The 18,992-nt window shown below is 38.9% G+C and overlaps 1 protein-coding gene and 1 pseudogene across 11 annotated transcripts in view; one reads left to right on the top strand and one right to left on the bottom strand.

The window, feature by feature from the left end:
- The window catches only part of Ptk2 (protein tyrosine kinase 2), a gene marked incomplete at its 5' end in the record, with an annotated part of 284,866 nt that overhangs the window by 22,650 nt on the left and 243,224 nt on the right, over positions 1–18,992 (top strand). For 10 of the 11 annotated variants that reach the window (XM_013521321.1, XM_013521320.1, XM_013521323.1 and 7 more), the window contains 1 exon segment: positions 16,222–16,315. 11 annotated transcript variants of the gene reach the window in all.
- Positions 8,387–9,771, bottom strand: LOC102004575 (annotated as a pseudogene).

Below are 18,992 nucleotides of genomic sequence, written 5' to 3'. Positions count from 1 at the left end.
GATATTCTCATTGCTCTCCAGGAGAGCATCCTGTGCCTCTTTACCTCTGCTGGACCATTTTGCTGTCAGATGCTGGCCTCTACTTTCAGTTGGGCACGATGTCCAAATCACTGGGTCCTTGATGAATTACCTGTAGTAATTGCTACAGAGGTTCCCCTCTGAGTTACTCCTTGGAAGTGATTTATGTCTCTTTCCCTAGGGCTTCATTCAGTGTTTCAGGTGGACAGCATGATCCTAGTCATGTCATTTACCATGATAAACATTAGTTTTGTACATGATTAAAGGATTGCCATATCTTGAAATCACATGACTGCCTAGTAGTTTTAGTGGAATAATGTTTCTTTGACATTAAAATACTTTTCACACATGGGAATTTTGTAGAGATGTTATTTATAGGGCAGTGATGAAGAGTGCAGGCTTTGGAGAGATCTTACTTTGAATTTCAGGGCTGATCCTTGCACCCTGTATCATATTCTCCAAGTTACTTAACTTTTCTAAATCTGTGTTTTTCATCTGTGTTGGTTTGGGGTTTTGCAAGGAGAAACAATAATACAGGACACATATTTTATAAGATTTTTTATAATAGTCACCCAAAGAATCATATACAAAAGAGTGCAGGAAATCTATCCACACATTAAGGCCAAAGAATCTAGCTGAGGGCCTGGATCCCACGATAATATCCTGCATGAGTCCAGCTGGAGGCCTAGAGCCCATGACAACATCTCATGCAAGGCCTCTTTCACAGGTCTGCTGTGGGAAGGCCCAAAGGTCAGTGGTGGAAGCTAGAAAGTCTGTGCCAGCGGAATGAAGGATCTTTGCTAGTAGGCTGAGGGATCTACACTGGAGCCAGAAGCAATGCTCAAAATAAGAACCAGGGCTCCCCCAAAAAGTACCACAGCCACCCTCAGCAACAGTAAGGTCCTGAGCTCTTCTGATGGTCAGACAGCTGAGTTCCTATTAGGAAAGCCAACACAATAAGCTTTTCCAGGAGACTGAGAAGTGTACCATTTTTCCATCTGGAGCCAGGAAGCAGTGCTCACAGTGAAGACCAGAGCTCTCCCCTAAAGTGAACCAAAGCCATTCCCAGCGACAGCAAGGTCCCAAGCTCCTTGGATGATGAGAATAGCTGAGTTCATGGGGAAAGTGAGCATGACATGCTCCTCCAAGAGAACCAACAGCTCCTTACAGCTTCTGACAGCACCTAACAGCTTCTCTGAGCTCCCAACAGCCTCACTGCTTCTTCTCTAGTTCTGCCTCTCATGCTGCTGGCAGCAATCCTCAGGCGGGCCTCCCACACCCAGCACCATGCTTACTCAGTTCAGCTGGGTGTTAGAAATTGACCACTAGTTGTCAATCCACTACATTATCTGTTAAGTAGAAATTATAACTCTTCTATAAACGCAATGCAACATTTACTTCTTAGTACATGGGTAGTTATATAAATAATTAAAAACTGCATTTTATGTTCAAATGGGGAGGGGAATGGAGGAGGAGGGAAGAATGGAAAAGTTAAAAAAAAAAGAAAAACAAGGAAACAAAGCTTTTTAAGTGGGGAGAGGAAAAGGGGTTGAAGGGAGGGTAAGGCAATGGGGAAAAAAAACCCCAGAGTTATATCATGTACAGGTACAAATCTATGCTGAATGTGGTTGTTATGTATATCTAAGATGTATCAATAAAATCTAATGTAAAAAAATAAAGGACCCCCCCCAAATAAAAAAACCCCTGCATTTTAGAACAGAATTAATTGGTTATTCAGGAAGTATAGTTCTAAATCTTGATCATTCTCTGACTTATATTGGTCTAAGAACTTGAAAGTAGTCTGTATTTATCATTTGCTCTGCATACAGAATGGCAGCTTACTATTATTGATAATTCAGCTTTGAAAATTCATTAATTTTACTGCTTTTTTCCTTTCGTGTATTCAGTGGCTTAGTGCCAGTTGGAAGGCAATACCTATACCAAGCACTGGCGCACAAAGAATAAGAAACAGTATCCCTTACTTTGAGTACCTCAACAGCCTAGTGTTAGAACTTTTTTGGCTAGAAAATTATTTTGAAGCATAAACAAGCTTTTGTTTGCCCAGATGATCTTTATAATTATATTCACATTCTTGATATAGTGCTGGCTTTTCAGAACTTTACTTTTGACTTACGTTCTTTTAGAATGTGGGTTACAGCTTGTCTGAGGGCAGAAACTACTGATAGACTAAGCCTAGGAAAAGAGAAACCCTTAAGAAGTGGTGGTATATTCTGTACATTAGAGATCATCACAAATGACTGAAATTGTTAGGGTATCATTGATTAAGAAATAGTGAGTTTGGGTCTTATTTAGCAATTAGTGTTAAACAGACATTTTACTTTGAGGGACTTCATCTATCTACTTGCTTAGTTCCAGCCAGATATCTTATAATTTGTCAATATGTCATACTGAATGTGGCTCAGGACGAGCTTTCTGTCATGTGTGCTTTGGGAAGCCCAGGTCATGCTTCATATTTTTGCTTTTTCCCTTTTCTTTTTCATGTTTAGTGTTTAACAGCATGATGTGATTGAGAAGGCAGAATAGCAGTGTGATTTTAAGATTGCTGACAAGCCAGTATTTGATCGTTAATTTCACTCTTGCTTGTGACATTAGAGAATTTAACTTTTTAAAGACTTAATTTCTTTCTGTGTAAAATGGGAATAGTAATAGTCACCAGTCAGGGCTGTGAGGATTAATGAGTTAAACATACCAGTCACTTACAGGCAAGCACTGTACCACTGAGCTATACCCCTGGCCTCGCCAGTCACTTACAAATGTGAAGTGTTAGTGTTATGATCATTAAGATTGTTGTTTGGAATTAGTGAGACATGTATGTAGAAGGCTGTTGGTGTTGGGCTGTGCACTGAAATGAGAACATTGTAAGCAAGGCGAAGTAAGGAAATATTCTGATAATGAAGCACAGATTTAGTAATGTGTGATGGGTAGAAAATTTTACTTCACAGGTTAAAAAGTTCCGAGCAACCCAAGCATCTGTTTGCCTATTTTAAGACACAGTCATTCATGCAAGAAAGGGTAGGAAATATCCATTGTATAAATGTCTTTGGAGAGTTGACAGTTGTTACGATTTGTGTCTAGATGTTCCTCCAAAGTCTCATGTGGTCGTAGGACCTTTTCAGAGGTGGTTGAATGTAGAGTTTGTGATTGATTGGCATTACAAGGATAAGGGTGCTGGGATTAAGGGTGTGAGTGCTACATCTGCCCTAGGGCGGTGTTATGGTTTGTGTCTGGAAGACGCCCCCCAAAGCAGTTATGGGGTGGGCTTTTAGAGTTTATGACTGAGTCATAGTCAGTGTTGGGATTATGAGTGTGAGTGCTACACCCGCTGTGGGGCAGGTAGTTTACATAAAATGTAAGAGAGGGAAAGAGGCTGCTTGCTGCTACTCTTCCCTTTTTGCTCTTAGTGCTTTTGCTGCTATTGCTGTGAACTGTTGCCCTCTGCCGTGTGCCACTCTGCCTTGGAGCCAGCTGAGTATGGACTGAAACCTCCAACTGTGAGCCAGATAAACCTGTCCTTCCTTAATGTTTGGTGTTGGGTATTTTGTCCCAGCAATGAGAAAAAAGTAACTTAAGACAGGTGAGTAGCCTGCAATATAATATAAGGGACAGAAAGAGTTGTGTCTCCCTCTTGTTTCTTTTGCTGTCTTCTGCCATGATGAACTGTTGCCCTGCTGCCATGTGCCACCCTGCCTTGGAGCCAGCCGATTGTGTACTGAAACCTCTACAGAGTATGAGCTAAATAAGCCTTTCCTCTTTTAACTTTGGGTGTCAGGTATTTTGTCTCAGCAACAAGAAAAGAAAAGACAACAATCTTTCATTATGTAATAAGCCCAAGATTAAATTTTCTTTATCTGGGGCAAAATAATACGTATTTTAATTATATAATTTTTGGAATGTCCACTTTAGGCCCTGTTTCAACTAGTTTATGCTTACATTTTATCAATTTCATAGTTAAAGTGAATTGATTTGTATTGTTGATAAGGATGGATAAAGGTAGAGTTAGAATACAGTATGCATTAAGTTGCCCTTGCTGAATAATAGCAAGCAGGCAGTGAGTGGGTTTAATGTTGCTAGAACAAATACTGTTGTATATATTCTTCTTAAAATACAAAATAAAGCAGTGAACACCTACCAAAATGTGAGTAAGTATTCAAAGTCAATATTATATATCCAGTTACCTATCCATTCATTAAGTCTTTCATAAACCATGTAAATGTGTATTGAGTATCATGTACTATAGGCACTTTTCTAGGTATGGTGCATACTATTGAGAATACAGTGGTTAGCAAAAACCAGGCGTGGTGAATAACTGGGATGGTTTGTCTTTGCATTTAGCAAAAAGGGAGAAACCAATTCTAAGAGACTCAGAATACTTCAGCAAATGATATTTTTAGGTTTATATGCTGAAAAGAGGCAAAAAAGGCAGAGAGCCTAAAGAATAAATAACTTCTGGCTTCAACCAATTGGAGCCTTTTGACCTTCACTTTGGTTTTACTTCCTAATGCCCAGGTTGATATTCTTAGATGATGCATATAATACTCATGGTTTTATTTAATAGTGTTAAATTATCTACAGGGCTGTGGAGGCTACAGAGCAGAAAGAGGCTGTTACTGTTCCTAGAATCTTCCAATGTAGTTGGAGCCAGAGGTTGACAGGGCAAGATCTAATGTCCACTCTAGTAAGTGTGTTAAGCAGGAAGCTACATAGTCACTTTTTGGGGGTCAGGGCCACATCTGTGTTCACTACTGTATATCTGATGCCTAGTACAAATCATGGTGGGTGTCAGCCATTCAGTAAATAGCTATGCTGAGAAAAGTCATGCTTAGGAGTGCAAGAGAGAGGCATCTGATGGTGGGAGTGGGGTCACAGGTGCTTCTAGGTTAGCCATGGAAGGAGGTCCAGGTAGAGGGAGCAGCATATGGCATAGAGATGTGAGAGAGCACATAAGTTGCTGTGTAAACTGAAAATAGTTTAGTTTTGCTGGAGTGTAGGATTCATGGGCATCAGTACTGAAAGATCACACAAAGAGAGATGACATGGTTAACAAATGTCGAACTCAGTAGTTGGTATTTTGTACAAAAGTAGTATTTTTCCCCCCGAAATTACTAGAAGTCAGCTTTCCTAATGCCCATGCTAATACTCTTAGATAATGCATGTGATACCCAAAAGATGTCATCAAGTCTTGGGGGTTGTATCTATTAGTGATGACTGGATGGACTGTCAAAAGCTGTGTATGCTCTTGGTGAACTTTTTGTCTTTGGGGGAGAAAGAATACAGTATAGAATATTTTCTTGGGAGTAAAGCATAGTTTAAACTCTTTTGGGGCAAATAAATTGGTGTGCCTTTGAATTCTAGTTCTGAAGAATGATACCAGGCATGTAAAATAGATATTCAGTACACGAGTAACAAAAACAAAGGAAAGCAAAACCAAACAAAACAAGGTTTGCCTTTATATATGGTATTCCCTACTCCAGTACTAAGGTTGAATCCAGGGCCTGACATGGTAGGTAAGTGCCTTACTACTGAGCTATATCCCCTAATCCCTTCTAAATTTTTTTAAAAATATGAGACAGAGTCTTGCTTAATTGCTCAGGAGGGCTTGAATTTATAATCTTTCTGCCTCAAGCTCCAAGTAGCTGGGATTATAGGTGTGCATCACTGTGTCTGGCTGCATATACTATTGTAGCAAGCATTGTATTTGCTTCTGAAAAGCGATAGCTAAATGAGAAGTGATCTCCATAGCTTCTTCAGTCATATGAGGGAAAGAGAGTAGTAAGCGATTGAGTGTAGTACAGTGGAATGAATTTTGTGCTAGAGGTATATCTACCCAAGGTAGTGCACCCACATCAATCTTGAGTGGAAGAGGGGTGTGGAAGGCTTCCTGGTAATACTTGAAGTTTGAAGGGCTAGGAATAAGCTATGTGGAGGAAAGCAAGAGCCTTCTAGGCAGAAGAACTAGCATAAGTTAAGTTAAGGCTTGGCTGTATGAAGTAATAGCAGGACACAAAGAAGAATTAATTATGATCTTACTATAGAAAGGGAATGAGGAGTGTTCAGAAATGAAGTAGGACATCAGTGGTTTGGTTCTGGTTGTGTGTGTGTGTGTGTGTGTGTGTGTGTGTTCATGTTTATTTGTGTGTCTGCCAGCAGAATCCTCTCTATCCTCTTTCCATCTTTCCTCTTGGAACATTTTAGGTGGAATAGGATGGATGGGGATGAAGCATATCAGGAGTAAATAAAGGCTTAGAAGGTATATTTTGTGCAGAATAGGGAACAGAGTTGGCAAGCTACTATAAAGCAAAGGAATCCTACTGTCAAGTAATGGGAGCTATTAAGGACTGAAACAAGTGGCATAATTCATTTTAGGAAAGGTTATTCTGGTACTGTTGAAGTTGAATTGAAGGAGACACCATTATAAGAGACCAGTTTGGAGATTGTTGGAGCAGTATAACTTGAACTAAGTTCATGATAGTGGGGTTGGAGAGGACAGATGGATTCCACACTTACTAGAAAGGTCTTGGATATGAGTGGTCAGTGAGGTGGAAGAGCTGAAGATAGAAACTGGATTAGGTGACAGGTTGTGTTTAAGGGCATGATTTTGGGAGTTAGTCATACCTGAGCTTGGTTTTCTCTTGGCTAAGTCAGTACTTGTATGACTTTGGAAAATTAGATATCTCTTCTAAATAAATGTGAACTGCCTGAACTGTGTAGCAGGAATAATTCCTTGAGAGGTGATTTTTGAAGACCAGCTACTCCCTTATTTTAGTACAGAGCACAGCAGATGGACAGAGTTGAGACAGTTGTAGGCCATAGGCCATTCTCTGTGATAAGAGGGTGTATTCATAGCAGGAGGAGTATTTGTGAAGTATAATGGAAAGAGAAGCAGGGCCTAAGTTTTGTGTACACTGGCATCAGTGGTTTATAGCAGGGCTTGGCAAACTGCAGATCGTGGGTCAAATCTGCTTTTGTAAGTATCTTTTTATTGAAACAGTCACACTGAATTGTGGATAAGTATGTCATATACAGTTGCTTTTGTGCTACAGTGGTAAAGCTGAATAGTTGCAAAAGAGACCATGTGTCTCATGGAACCTAAAATAATTATTATCTGGCCTTTACAGAAGAAATTTGCTGATCTCTAGCCTGTAGGAATATTCTAGTAGAAGGGTCCGTTGGACAGGTAGTCTTACAGGGCTCAGTTCAAAAAGAAGTACGGGCTAGAAGTTAACATATAGTAATCCTCATCAGACAAATAGTAGCTGCATCTGTGGAGGGTGAGAGAAGTTCCTCAGAAATAGTATAGAACAGTGGTGGTAAACATATGGCATGCGTGCCTCAGCCAGCTGTTCATTATCACTGAAAGCTCTAAAAGGTTCGCCATCACTGGTATAGAGAAAAGTGAAAAAGACATCCAGAGAGCATTTGCCATGGGCAGGTATTGGGAGAAGGAGAGCGAGAAACTATGGACTGATGGACTTTTGGCATTCTTGGATGCTGGTGCAGAGTTTTCTTTAGATGTTTATTATGAGTTTGCTGTCACATATGCAGTCTTCAGAGCCATGCAGTATGGCAAGTTTGTGTAAATGAAATATTTTTTTTCCATGAAAGAAGCATTTATTTATGATCTTTATTGGTTAAACATTTTCAAGCAAATCCAGAACAGGTTTTCACATTTTGAGCCTTTACTACAAAGACACTATGCCATTTCGGAAAGAAAATACTTACCCTGTGAAGTTCTCTCCTGATGGGTTTAAGTATTAGGATGATCAAGCAGAAGATGATGTAAGTGACAGAAATCTGCTTGAAAAAGAACAGGAATTTACACCTCATTTCAAGGTTTTTCACCAGATAAATGTACTTAAGCAACTTACAGTTTTAAAACAAAACACCCAAGAACCATCTATCTCTTTAAATAAAGAAACTAATTTATACTTTTTTTTTTTTGGTGTTTTTGAGACTAGGTTTCACTACCTTGAACTCACTTTGTAGCCCAGGCTAGCCTCAAATCTGCTGCTTCAACCTTCCTAAGTGCTGGGATTACAGGTGTGAGCCACTACTCCTGGCAACATTTATACTCTTTAAAATAATTCCAGCAATTTAAAATAAGTTCTAGTCCCATATATGTATGTGTGTGTGTGTGTGTGTGTGTGTGTAAATTTAGGTGCTCTTTTGCCCTGTATACTATTTTATTTATTTGTCTTTTTTGAGACAGGGTCTCACTATGCAGTTCAGGCTGGCCTTGAGCTCACTTTAGCTCAGGCAGGTCTTGAACTTGCAATGAACCTCCTGCTTCAGCCTCCTAATCACTGGGATTACAGGTGTGTGCCACCACGCCTGGCTGTGCTGTATGCTTTTATTCATGCAACAGTGGTGGAACTGGGCCCGAGGCTCTAGAGAGACCTGAGAAAGTGGTGTAGCTCTGCACTTCAATGAAGAACAAGGGGGTGTATATCTTGTCAATCTTAGAAGCTCTGACTGCTGTCTCACCAGTTGATTTGTAAGTAATGTGACAAGAATGATGGTTCCAAATGAGTTTGTTGACTCTCTGGTGGCCAGTGGAACACAGCTGTAATCCCACATGAAAACTATGCTCTGCTTTTTGTGTGGGTATACAACGAAAACATGTACATTTGTAATCAAGTTGTTTTTCTTTATTTCTTCTTAGTTATTATACTTAGTATTATACTATTATAATATTATTATTAATAATAATACTATTATTCTTAGTATTATACCACATACTTTGGTCTGATTGTCTGTATCTTGTGACAAGCAATAATGACCCAGTAGAATTGCATCGGTTCTGGTATTCCTAGTTCATAAGCAGGGAACAATGGACTGAGGCTTCTTAGGGGTTGTCAACATCATCTCATAGCTGTTGGGAAAGAATCTTATGTACCTGTAATATTCCACTTGGTGCCAGGCTCTGTAGAAACCATCAAGAGACTGTTCCCCTTGACGAATTATGTGGTTTTACTGATACACACTCCATCAAACTGAACACGAGGCCCTTCTAAGAACATCTCTCTCCATGGCGAGTATGGAACAAGTTTAACATAGCTTCTGCCCCATGCTTTCAAGCAGGCCAGATGCCACACTTCAGCGTCTCCAGCACAGATATAGAATCCTCTGCACATGAGTGACAACTGCTCCAGTGATCTGAGGTCCAGGTCATTAGACAGCACCCATTGGGAGATGTACACCAGGATCTCCTGGACAGTGTGTCTGACTACTCTGAAGGTCAGGCTGATACAGTTTGAGCACAGACTTCTAAAATATGAGTTGCTGCTGGAAGTAGGACAAGAGATCTGCCATCTTTCTATCATCATCATCTTCAACGTAGCTGGTTCCAATGCCATCACCTTCTGGAGACCAGATATAAGTAATATGGAACTCTGTATTAGGTACAAGTTGCATAGCCCTATGATAAAACTTGATGGCTTCATAAAGAGCTCCATTTTGTTCTTCTACTGCTTTTAGGAAGGGTTCTTGAGGCCTTTGCCAGTTCTTGTTTTCTTTGGCATCTGCTGCTCCTTTCAGCAGAGAGCTTCTTGTTGCTCTGCAAGGTGGTATTTCTGCAGTGCTACTGCCTACACCTGGGACAAGTTCAACCACCCACTGAGCTCATAACATCTGGAGTTGTGCCTTCAGGTTTGTTTCTGCGGGACTTCCATTCTCATCGTCTCCTGCTTTGGCAGTATCAGAACAACAGTCTTCCTCAGCTTTTGTCATGCTGGTGGGCCGGCAGGCCAGCTGCCCAAGTGGCGTTCTCCCTGCCCTTGGCACCGCTCCTTGGGGAGGGTATACTGTCTGGTGTCTACTCCTTGCCATCTTCTGCATCGGGGCTTAGTTGAGTTTTCAATTGGAGAAGCATACCAGGCAGCGGCAGTAACTGCTAGTGGCAGCATCTTTGCAAAGCAGGGGACCACAGAGGCCAAGCTGAGGCAGCTGGAGCTGGAGACAGAACCTTAAATAAAATTTTAAAGCTACACATATTGTTCAGCTTAAAGATAGTACTTGGTAAATTAGAAAAAAGCAGGAGATTTTCTTAACAGAATAGTTGGGTTGTAAAATTAAAAGAATAAAACTTTTCCTGCTTTTCACCTAAAATTTCCTTCCTGGGCTTTTATTTTTGCCTTTAAAATAATGCCAGGTACTTTTTGTTAGTTGAGCTCTTTTTGTTGGATATTAAACTGTGAGACTCTATTTGGATTCTTTGAGAATCTATTTGGTTATTAAATTTTTTGTTGAATATTAAACTATGAGGAATCTATTTTATTGGATATTAAACTATGAGATCATGCCTTGGTTTTTTTATCTGCTAGACAAGCACTGAACCATACCCCACAAACCTCACAAGTAGAATTTAAAAAGATTTTTAAAAGATCTTTCTCTGAGCATGCACATATCTTTTTGAGCACCTAAAGCAGAAATGTAAGTGTGTGTATAAAAATTATTTCTGAGGGGAATAGAGTACTCTGATTCTTGTGTTTACTTTGTTGAAGATAACAATATGTAATATAACAACCACTGTTAATTCCTATCATTCTGTTTTGAAACCCTGTATCATTTTGTTCTTGCTTTGTTTTGTTTTTGTCTATATTGTTATTTTGTTATTGTTTTTTAAAATTTTCTTTAAAATAAAATTTAAAATGTGGGTGTAGTGACAGGTAAAAGAAATGGCTAGCTTTGCTCCCTTTCCTTAAAACATCATTTTAACTTCTGTGACAGTATTTTCCAGTTTTTTTGTAGTTTTACTCCCTACTGTGTGTCTCTGTTATGTTAGGGTTAATTATTGTTTAGTTTAAAACTTCAACAGTAGGGTCATGCTGTATTTTGTGATGACCTATGATGAAGGTGACACTATAGAACGAGGAAGGGTCAGCTTTTCAATAAATGGTGCTGGGCCAAAATTTGGTTATTTGTCTGGGAAAAAAATGCAATAATTGCTTCCACAGAATGAGCAAAATTCAATTCTAACTGGATTTCTTTTTTTTGTCTTTTGGAGACAGGGTTTCACTATGCAGTTCAGTCTGGTCTTGAGCTCACTTTGTAGCCCAGGCTGGCCTTGAACTCACAGTGATCGTCCTGCCTCAGCCTCCCAAGTGCTGGGATTACGGGTGTGTGCCACCATGCCTGGCTATCTAACTGGATTTCTAAAGGAAGTGTAAAGGATTAAACAAAAAAGCTGGTACAGTAGTGATGGTCAATAAAATGTATGAGCCATAAATTTAAAATTTTATAGAAGTCTTACTTAAAAATAAAGTAGCAGGTGTTTATGATAATTAACTTGATAAGGACTTACAAAGTAGATAAATGAATCTGATGCTAGCAACCAAAGTTTTTTTAAAAAAGGAGGTGGAGGTAAAGGGGGGATTGAGATGTATTATTTATGGTACATGTAGTAATTCCCCACAATGAATGTAATCATTCTGTACTGCAAACATGTACTAATAAAAAAAATTAAAAGAAACAGATGAAGTTGATAACAATAATGTATTTTACCCAATAGCAGCCAAAATACATTTTAATATGAAATCAGTGTAAGATTTTGGCACTTTTTCTAAGAGTGGTTTAAAGTTTTGCAGTTCAGTGTGTATTTTATACTCACATCTCACTTTGGACTAGTTATATGTGAAGTGCTCCCTCACATGTGACTGGTGGCTACTATTGTGGACAGCTCAGTTTTAGAGGATGATGATGAATAATACCTTCATATGTCTACACCATTGATGGCAAACCGTTTAGAGCTTTCAGTGATATAAACAGCCTGCTGTAGCATGCATGCCATAGATTCGCCACCTCTGGTCTAGAAACAATAAGAAATCATAAAAGAAAGAATGATGAATTGTGCTACTTTAAAGATAGAATGTCATGTTTATCAAAAGACATTATTAGAAGAATTGAAGGCAAACTAGAGTGGGAGAAGGTATTGGCAACTCAGTTCCAACCAGGTTTATATCATTTGGATGCTGTTATGAAAGGTGTTTCTTTTTCAATGAGTTGTTATTTGTGCAAAAGAAGTCTGATGATTTTTGAGTGTTGCCTTTGTATCTACTAGCTATGCTACTGAATTTGATTATTAAATCTGGAAGTCTTTTGGTGGAGTTTTGGGGGTCTTCTATGTAGAGTATCATGTCATCCACATATAATGATAATTTAACTTTTCCTTTCCTATCCTTACTCTTTTTATTTCTTTCTCTTGTCCAGTTGCTCTGGCTGTTTCCAGAACTATGTTGAATAGAGTGGTAACAATGGACATCCTTGTCTTGTTCCTGATTTTAGAGAGAAAGCTTTCAGTTTTTATCATTTAGTATGATGTTGGCTTTTGGTTTGTCATAGATGGCTTTTGTCAAATTAAGATAAAGACCATCTATTCCAGTATTCTGTATCTGAGATATTCTGATTTAAATTTTTTTTTTTTTTTTTTTCTAGAGCCTTATTCTCTGCTTTGTTACTTCTGCTGTTTCTACTTCAGAGAGCTCATGTGGGTGGTTTGGAATTGTTCCACCTCCTTGCTCGCTGGGTTTGCCTTTGGTTAGTTGGAAGTGTGGTGTAATGGTTTATACATTATGTCAACTTGAGAAGTTTAGAAGTTTAACTTAACAGAGGGCCAGGGTCCTTACTTTGTAAACATCCTGAGCTTGTGGAAGGGGAGGACACTGAGATGGCATGGGTGGAAAGCCGACATACAGTATACAGGAGGAAAAGAGGCTTGCTCTCTCCAGTTTTTGCTCTTGCTGCTTTTGCTGTCTTCTGCCACCTTGAAGTGTTGCCCCTGTGCCATGTCACCTTGCCTTGGAGCCAGCCAATTATGGACTGAAACCTCCACAAACTGAGCTAAATAAACCTTTCTTTCCTTAATTTTGGGTGTAGGGTATTTTGTCCCAGCAATGAGAAGAAAGTAATGAATTTACCTAGGGTTGTATCTTCATTAAAAGTGTCGTCTCTGTCTCTGTCTCCTCTGTCTCTCTCTGTCTCTCTCTGTCTCTGTCTCTGTCTCTGTCTCTGTCTCTGTCTCTCTCTCTCTGTCTCTCTCTCTGTCTCTCTCTGTCTCTGTCTCTCTCTGTCTCTGTCTCTCTCTCTCTCTCTCTCTCTCTTCCTCTCCACTCTCTCCCCTCTCCCCTCTCTCCTCCCCCATCTCCTCTCCCTCCTCCCTCCTTCCTACTCCTCCCTCTCCCCCTCCCTACTTGCCCCAGCCCCTGGTTTTTTGGCACTGGCGTATAGTATTTTTTATGACCCTTAGCAATCTCAGTCTTGGAAGTCCGGGAGGAACAGTTGGTTAGAACAGTTATGTCACTTTGGCTAAAGTGATACAAACAGCAATACCAATAGTATCAAAGAGCCTGGAAAATGACAAACTGAGGTTAACTCCTCCTTTAGACACCTAACATAACTATAGTTTTTACAGTATTATTTGGTAGTTTTATTATCATGCTTATGTATATATTCACTTTTGTGGCTTATAGTATAGTATAGTATAGTATACTTTCTTACAGTGTAGTACTTTTCCTTGTTTTTTAAATTAATCTGTCTCTTCTTTCCTCCCCTCAGTAATATTTATTCTTTTTGTGCCTGTTGCTTATTTTTCCCGTAGTTATCAATAGTATTTTAGTGTTTTCCATGAGGCCTGTCATATCAACTTGTGTGTTCTTCATATTTTATTTTTGGGAGACATTTTCCTGAGATGTGCCCTCCTGTGCTGGTTGTTCTTGAGGCTTGTAATCTGTTGCTGTCATCTATTCACTTTTCTCCAGAGTTAGGTTTTGTTTATGGTGTCTCTTTTTCTTTCTTGGTTGAGATTTTCATTTTGGTGGAGCACATCAGCCTGAGGGTTGTCACTTGTACCAGATTGTACAGGGTCTTTGGGCAAAGTGGAGACCGCTTTCTTCAGCATCCTTCTCTCCAGTATGCTGCTCTACTCTGGACTGTGTCACCTGGTTTACAGCAATCATTGTGGCATCTCTCTTCATCCTTGTCCTGAATTTTCCTTCTCTCTTCTTCATTGGAGCTCTTGTTTTCTGTATTTCATATCACGTTTGTTGTGGTTCTGGGGAGCTACATTCCCATCCCTCTTTAGTTTGAAACGGGTTCTCCCTAAGTTGCTTAGGCTGGCTTTGAGCTTGTGATCCTCCTGCCTCAGCCTCCGCCTGCTGAGTAGCTGGGATTATAGCCGTGTGCCACCACACATAGCATTGCCTACATTTTGATGGAGGACTTTCTCAAGTGGCTTTCTGAGAGAGGGTGCTTTTGAGACTGTCCTTGACTGACAGCTGAATTGGTAATTTGGCTAGGTGTAGAATTCTGTATGGCACTTATTCCTTCGTAACTTAAAAAGTACTGATCTTGCTTTCATGTTACTCTTTTCTGATTCTAAACTGATTTACTCCCTAACCTTTTCTGTGTAACTTCTCTTCAGTCTTCTTTAGAACCTTACCTAAGAGTTTTATAATTTGTCCAAGTATTTTGAGGTGTCATCATGGTGTGCCTTAGAGTGGATCTGTTAATCACTGTTGTCCATATTCAGTGAAGCCTTCTCTGACAGCTTGTATTCTTCAATTCTTGGAAACATTTTTGGGGTTTTTTTTGGTCTTGAGTTTTTGTTTTATTATTCCCTTTTTCTTGGAAGTCTTGTTATTCTGACTGTTCACCCTAACAAGTTGTCTGACTTTCTTACACTTTCACTTCAATATATTTTCATTTTCTGCTTTCCTCTCCTACCATTTTATTTTTTCTGTTCTACTTTCAGGGAGATGTCTTCATTTCAGAGAAATAATTTATTATTTTAGTAGTCTGGTATTTTAATTTAATTTAAGAATTCTAAGAATTTTTTTTTTTTAAAGACATGGTCTTGCTATATAATTCAGGCTGGCCTTGAACTTGCGTTTGTAGCCCAGGTTGGCCTGGAACTTGGTGGTGATCACTCCTGGCTCAAGGATTCTTTTTGAAAGAACATCCTACATTTCTTTTATGGCTGTGATGCCCTTTTATTGATAGCTTGTATAGTTTGTATTTCTTCCAAGTTGCCCTCTCTGCTCTTGTCTGTGTTCATCTATCTTCTGTGTTAAAGCATTTTTCACACATCTGGTGGTATTTCTTTGTGACGAACCCAAAATTATTTGGAAGCTTTAAGCATGTGGTGAGGCCTTTTGACTTTGAGTTTTGTGTCAGGATATTCTGGAAGGGCCATTTGTTGGGGAATCCCATGTTGGTATCTTAGTCTTTTAGGCTGATCAGATTCTCCAAGAACATTCTGATAGCCTCTTTCCTGGTATGAGTATCCTACCTCTGGGAGCTCAGTGTGCGGGGAGCAGGTAGGATAGCTGGAATCGGTGTTCAGTGAACTCAGTCTACCTCTGTTCAGTATACTTGGCTAGGCTGACCTCAGCTTTTTCCAGACAGTGGCCCTTCAGCCTTCTGTCAGGGTAGGGGAGAGGAAGCCACTGAAAGGTATGACCTTGAGGCTCTCATTGTACATGGACTGCCTTCAGTTCACTCTCATTTTCCTTGTGCCTCCACCTTATTCACCCCTAGTTCCATCTGCATCTAGTGCTGCTGATCACATCCTGCTGCAGAAATAGAATTGGTGCTCTGTGTTTGCTGCAGCTGACCTGCTGAGTCATTCACTGTGCTTCTAATCTTTTATTCTCTTCTAGGTTTTTTTTCCTACTTGTTTTGGTTTTTGTCTGTGCTAGAGCTTTTCTTAGAGCTTCACAAGTTTGAGATTTTTTTTCCTCCTTTGAATTCTCCTTGGCCCGTGTTTAGTTAAAAAAATTCTTTAAATATCTCTTTAGTATAATTTTAGTGGGAAGGAGTGAAATGATTGTGTAGGTTCTGATTGCTCTCTTACCCTGAACTTACTAGCTGCCTTATTGGCAGATTAATTTATGTTTGTTGATGTTTTAATAGTTTTCAGCTACTTCATGGCTTTTTATTCAAGTAGAATGTGGGCTTGAATACAGGCTGTGGATACTTTTTTTTTTTTTTTGTGGTACCGGGAATCGAACTCACAACCTCGTGCATGCCACTGAGCTAAATCCCCAGCCCCAGGCTGTGGATACTTTTTTATTGTTCATTTAAGGTCTAGCATTTTGCATGGTAGGCATGTAGGAGTTGACTGATGATGAACACAGTAGAACTTTGTAACAGCAGATGGTTTTATATATATATATATCTTGTCTCTTTCAGATTCTTGGACTGCAATGAAAAGTAGAGAAACTAGGAGTATTTTTTAAAGTTGTCATTAGATTTTTTTCATGGAGTTATTGCTGCCTTTTGAGCTGTGAGTATAATTCTTTTGCTATACTTGTGTCTTATTTTTTTCATTTCTCTTTCAGCTGTTTTAAAGTGTTTGACATACAGTAACAAGCAAAAGACAGTTGATTTTTGTAGGACAGATGAGGAAAGAATTCTTAGGTACTTTATATTATTTTTCTGTATAAGCAGGCAGTATATACTGATTAATAGCAGTAACAGTGCTTAGAATACTGTTTGAATATTATGAACACCCTTAAGTGATAATTACTAATTGAATCCTTGCAATAACTTTATGAGTAAGGTTTACTATTCTCACATATCTCACATTATACATAAGACAAAATACATGGATTTAGACTCAATCTGGCTTTAGAGTGAGTGTTTTCATTACCAGTACCTTATTCTTATGGTCTGTGGATTCAGATTTTGGCTTAGATGTTTATTTACAGTAGTTCCCTTCGCCTCTAGGGGATATTTTCCAAGACCACCAGTGGATGGGTATAGTACCAGGTCACAAATATACTATGCTTTTATCTATGCATAAACTTCATTGATAAAGTTTAGTTTATAAATTAGGCATGGTAGGAGATTAATAATAATAAAGTCGAACAGTTATAACAATTATAATTTTCATGTACTGTAATAAAAGTTAAATGATTGTGACCCTCCTCTCTTTCAAAATTGCTTCTTACACTTTCAACTTCTCATTTAAAGGAAGCACTTTACAACTTCTCTTTGACATATCTGAACTGCCAGTATCACTACTTTTGTACTTTGAGGCTGTTATTAAGTAAAATAAGTGTTAGTTGAACACAAGCATGTGCAGTATCAAGGTGGTTGATCTAATAAGCAAGACAGCTACTAAGTGGCTAAGGGTAGATAGTATATAGCATGGGATGCACTGGACAAATGAGTGACTCATGTTCTGGTTGGGATGATGATCAGAAAACTCAGAATGGCATACAGTTTAAAGTCTGGGAATTATTTATTTTTGGAAATTTCCTTTTAATATTTTTGGGCTATGGTTGATTATGGGTAACTGAAACTGTAGAAAATGAAATGTTGTATGGAGGGGCTAGTATACTAAAGTTTAACTTTATTCAAATTATTTAATCTACCCAAAGTTAATTTTCTCATCTGACCAAGGGGACTATTATAAAATCTTCCTTATAGGATTATTGTGAAAATGCTATGAGATGTGTGTGATGTGATCAGCAGTCAGAATTGTTAGCAATTATTATTTGGTGACTTTTTCCCATTAAACTAAGCATAAAACCGATTTTTAAATAGATTAGCTGACTTACAGTGTTTTAATTTGTAACTTGTAGAACTTAGCTGACTTGTAATTTTTAGCAGACGTGTAGTTTTTTAATTTGTAACTTGTGGAACTTAGCTCCGGGTCCACAGATGGGAAATTATAGACCCACGTGTGTACCCTAGTTTGTCTTTATGCCCAGAGCCTGATCTTTCTGCTAGGTCTGGTGGTAAACTGAGGATGTGTGTGTGTGTGTGTGTGTGTGTGTGTGTGTGTGTGTGTGTGTGTATGTGTATGTGTTAGTGAGGAGTGTACCTAGGACCTTTTGTACTGCTATATCCTCAGCCCTTTACTCTTTTGTTTTGAGATAGTTGTGCTAAGTTTCTTGGACTGTGCTTTAACTTTCTATCCTCGTGCGTTGGCATGTTATTGTTCTGGGATTACTGGCATCTGCCACCATACTTGCCTGGCAGTTATCTTACCAATATATTGCCACGGTAAATGCCTTATGAACTTGGAATTTATGCAGTCAGAGTTCCTGATAATATATAACTATATTGAAATTGATGTTGGCAAGTGTTTTTGGAGTAGGAGCTGAGATTATTCATGTCCATGTGGTACTTTATATTATTTTTAATATAAAGTATTACTTTCCTCCTTTGTTCTTATTTCTTTACTTTCCTCCTTTGTTCTTATTTCTTCACTTTCCTCCTTTGTTCTTATTTCTTCCCAAATATATTTCTGTATCTAGGTATTAGGGAAGGGAAATTATGTCATTCAGTTTTAATTTCCTAGTGAGGGCTAGACGTTTTGCTTTTGTTTTTTTAGTTCCCTGCCCGTTGTGGCCTGTAAGGAGTCTTCTCTGTTCCTGTGTTGTGCCAGGTATGATTGCTGTGTGTTATATACAACTGTGTGCAGGTCACATTACATATTTCTTTCTGTAATAGTATATTCTACTTTTTTGGGTGCAAATCTGTTCCTGAAATCCTTGAGGGCAAAGTTTTACTTTCCTTTCTGTTTAACTCACAGTTTTCACTAAATGCTGAATAGTGTTTAATGTGTATCACAAATAAGTTATCTTAGTAAAGTCCAAGCAAGAGAAAGAATATCAGTTGTAAGTTTAAGCAGCATTGGCTATAAAAATATTTCTTCTTATCCTGGCATGGTGGCACACACCTATAATGCTAGCACTTGAGAGGCTGAGGCAGGTGGATTGTTGCAAGTTCAAGACCAGCCTTGGCTACAGAGTGCGCTCAAGGCCAGCTTGAATTGCATAGCAAGACCCTGTCTCAAAAAGACCAAAAACAAAAACAAAAAACTGTTTCTTCTTGGCCTTGGTATGGTGTAGATGGTTTTATTGGAGATTGTACAAAGTTTTTATTCCTAATGTAATATGCAGTGGAACGAAACCCTCTTGGGAGATGAGATTGATAGGCAGCTCTTGATA

The sequence above is a fragment of the Chinchilla lanigera genome, unplaced genomic scaffold, assembly GCF_000276665.1.
Source record: "Chinchilla lanigera isolate Chin_1 unplaced genomic scaffold, ChiLan1.0 scaffold00060, whole genome shotgun sequence".
NCBI lineage: Eukaryota > Metazoa > Chordata > Mammalia > Rodentia > Chinchillidae > Chinchilla > Chinchilla lanigera.
This window is presented reverse-complemented; position numbering and strand designations above follow the sequence as displayed.